Below are 4077 nucleotides of genomic sequence, written 5' to 3' on the forward strand. Positions count from 1 at the left end.
AAAGGCCTTAGATTATCTGTCCTGACCCAAGACCAACTCTTTGACTCTCTTAGCTTTTAAGACCAGAGAAAGAAAAAAGGAACAGCAGAGTAAGACCATGCAAATACTATGTTTCCCTATGGCTGTGTTTTCTTCAATGCAGAGAAGTGATGCTGTTTAAGTACCACTGGGAGGTGATGGGGCGGACTGTCCTAGGCACTATGGCTGGAAACATTAATGAGAGAAAGGAGGGGATCTTAGCTGGGCCAAGGTCAGGACCTCCTAGTGCGAACACTACAATCAAAGATAATACTAGTAAGGTAGCTGGACATTCCGACTTGGCTGGAAGAGGACACGTAGCTTAAAATGGCTCCCAGAGATGTTTCCACAAACAACATTCCCACATGACAAGTTTCTGCTCCGATACCACTGAAGGATGGGGGGAGCTCCATTTCTAATCACCTTGTTGACTAGCTCTAGTTAATAGAATGTTCTTTATTATTTTTCAGCCAAAATCTACCTGTGGAGAGGAGGAAGGGGAGAAGGGGCGGCTATTGCTGCAACCACTGTGGTCATAGGAGTGTGTTCGTTGAAACTTTCAAATGAGCCAGGGTTCACCCAGAGGACTGTTCATGGCTTTCCTTGCGTAGTCTTTACCACTTTTATCCAGAGGGCACTCTTATTGTCTCATCTTTCAAATACGCCTGAGAAGCCAAGTTGCTTTTAACTCTAACAATGCCTAAATTCCCTCTTGCGGAAAAAAAAAGAGAGAGAGAGAAACATTAGACAGTGGACTTTAATCCCAAAATGCTTTCTTCAAGTGTTTTTCTGGAACTCCAGAGCCATCCTAAATGAAAAACCCTAAAGTTCTGAGTTCTGAAAGCAGGAGACTATGTCCTGGCCGGTGGTCTCCAGACCCCTCCATGGTCTTGAAACCTGGAGAGAAATGATGGACAAGGGTGTGTAGGCTCTTCTCATTTTTCTACTCACTCTCCACCCCTGCTGCTAACACCCCTTCTAAGAAACACGGCTGTTCTCAAGAGCAGAAATACAGTTATTTCTACACTTTACAGATTCCAGTGTTCATTCTGCATGAAATAAATAAAAGTCTGATCAGAAAACTCCGAGCACTCGCCTTTTTCATGCCCGCTCCCCCAACCAGCACCTACTCCTCCTAAGGAAACAGAACCTGATCCGAGTTCTGCCCTGCAGAGGAGCACTTTTTACCATCGACTTAGACGAAGACCCAGAGGCAGGTTTGTCACCCCACCAGGGAAAAACATAAGAGAGAACCAGGGTCTCACATGCTCTGTGAGTTCTAACCACAGACTAACAAGGCGAAACGCTGGAGAGAAAGATGCTAAAGTCTTGGTTGCGGTTCCACAAAAACAAGCATGGGACTCAGAGCCACATTGTGGAAATGACTGAGGCTTTTCATGCAATATCGCCTCAAAGTGAGCCAACAGTGTGATGTAATGATGTGATGTAACCGCCCTCCCCCTTCTCCTCCCCCTACAAGGGAAAAAATAGTAAATGATTCTTTGATCTTGGTTTTAACTTTAATTTTACAACATATAGAGTAAGGTTGGAGACGGTTGTGTCTACTCCCAACTGCTCAGAGCACTGGTAAAATTTAGCCTTCACTGCTGGGAAGCCCACTCTTGTATGGCCACAGATATTCTGCAAAGGGTGGCTGGAAGATCAAGGTTATCTATCTGAAGACCAGTTGGCTGGAGCAGAGCTGAAGACTCTCGTGTTATTTGGAAGGAGGGCCTGAGGGGAGACAGGGCAGCCCACTTGAAGGGGCCTCCCTGTGTAACAGCAGTTAAACTCATTCCAGGTGGCAAAGAATGATAGGCCCAGGGTCATGGTGAAAGGTACATAGAGTTCAAGTTCAGCAGCATAATAAGGAAGCGTTTTTTGCCAGTAAAAGCTTGACTGAAGGGCAAGCACAGCAGGTGGGCGAGCACAGGAAGGACAGCCCTTGGGGTGGAGATGCTGGGGAAGGGATTCAAGTGATATGGGGTCAGGGAGGCTGGCTTGGTTGACGTTCGAAGACTCTTGCAAACCTAAGACTCTGTGGCTGGGGCAAGGGGCTTTCCTCAGACGTGGCACATACAGACAGCTAAGAATTTCCCATCTGTAAAGCCTGGGGATGCAACAAGCCAACGTCTCTCCTCCTACTTCTCACAAGGTCTGGAGTGTTACTTCTTCAAAGCTTGAAAGCTGGTCTTAGCCTCTGACAAAGGTAAGGAGGGGTGCTCAAAGCGGAGCTAATAGACTTCCAGATGAACTTAAGCTGACCCTCAGACCATGCCCAGAGCCTGGAAGGATTCTCTGAGCCTCCAACAAGCTTGGAACCTACATGCCCTTGCCTAGTTTAGTTGTATGCATGTGCAGTTATCCAAAACATGGGCTCACTTTTACAAATAGATAAGGCTTAAGTAAATAAAAGCACTCAAAGTGTATACAGTAGAGACTTAGCTTTCCTCCTACCAGACCTCTAGTCCTTAGCTAGGAGCTTCTCATGTGTAAATAATTGATGTAAATAAGTGACTTATTTACACATCCTTGAGATGTGTAAATAAGTATTGATGTATAGATTTCCTCCCTGCACCCATTTTTACACAACATTAGCAATGCTGGGCTCTACACACTTTTCTCTTCTTTTCTGTATAATATGTTCAAATATTAATGAACAAAAGAGTAGAAGCCTTTGCAACAAATGCGCACAGTTTCCTTTGTGAGTCTGGCCCAGCCTTAGGCAATAGGCATCTTGTGATGCCACCATTTTACTTCTTCAGTGCCTGACTTCAACCAACGTATAAAGCCATTAAATCACGGTGCTATTACCCTTTCATTAAATACATCTTAAAGTTTCCATTCCTTACACCCTGGTTTCCTCTCTAATTTAGTGCAGCACTGATCCTTATTTTGGATGAAATAAGAAAGGAGGTAATAGTGTTGACTATAAACAGTTAAGCGTGTGATGCTATTTGTCAACAGGAGCAGTTACAAGTGGAATCACCATTGCATTAATAAATAATTCTGAACGTAAGCTGCTCTTCTGTGAGAGGGTAATTAACTCTTTTAGGAAACCAATTAGAAAACAACACATTCTCTTTGGGGGATACCTAATTCCTAAAGAGCGTTTGATTCACTGGGAGTCCATTCCATGTCATTAACAGTCAGGGGCTTCTAAAAGTTAGACACTGACTGAAACCTTCCTTTTCTTCCTTTATTTCTTGTTTTTGTAGATGAGAACTTAGAGATTAACTTACTTGATTATTGGCTAAAAGTAGCAAATGAGGTATTAACAAAGTTGCCTGTTTACCTCCAAGAGGTTTAACTGTCCAAGAGGTTTAGCTCTTGGACAGTTCCTGTTAAGTACACCACTTCCCTGCGGACCATTACTTCAAAATGACAGAGGGGGGCTGTTATGGGTTGAATTGTGTCCCCCCACAAAAAAGATATGCTGGCGTCCTAACCTCTGGTACCTCCAAATGCGCCCTTACTTGGAGATGGGGTCTTTACAGAGGAAATCGAGTTAAAGTGAGGTCACGAGGGTGGGCCCTCATCCAACATGGCTGGTGTCCTTATAAAAAGGGAAATGTGGACACAGAGACCCACACATATAGAGGGGAACAATTTCCTGAGGAGAGACGCAGGGCGAAGACCACCATCTGTGAGCTAAGGAGAGAAGCCCGGGACAGATCCTTCCCTCACAGCCTTTGGGAATAACCAACCCTGACTCCTGGCCTCTAGAACTGCAAGACAATAAAGTTCTGTCATCCAAGCCACCCAGTTTGTGCTACTTTATTCTAGAACCGTGTGATGGTATTAACATGGCATTGGTTCAGCAGAATCTTGGAGTGAAAGTAATCCTTAGGAACTCACCTGGTCCAATTTCCTGCCTCTAGGCATTTTTCCCAGGTGAGCACCTTGAAAAGATTGTGATAAGTCTGTCCAGAAGTGCTTCACAAGGGGTTAAGAACAAGGACTCTTGGATCAAGCTGCTGGAGTCAAAACCCAGCTTGCCATCAGCACCAGCTTCTCCATCAGCAGGATACTTAATTTCTCTACCTTAGTTTCCTCATC

This window comes from Hippopotamus amphibius, chromosome 8 (assembly GCF_030028045.1).
Source record: "Hippopotamus amphibius kiboko isolate mHipAmp2 chromosome 8, mHipAmp2.hap2, whole genome shotgun sequence".
NCBI lineage: Eukaryota > Metazoa > Chordata > Mammalia > Artiodactyla > Hippopotamidae > Hippopotamus > Hippopotamus amphibius.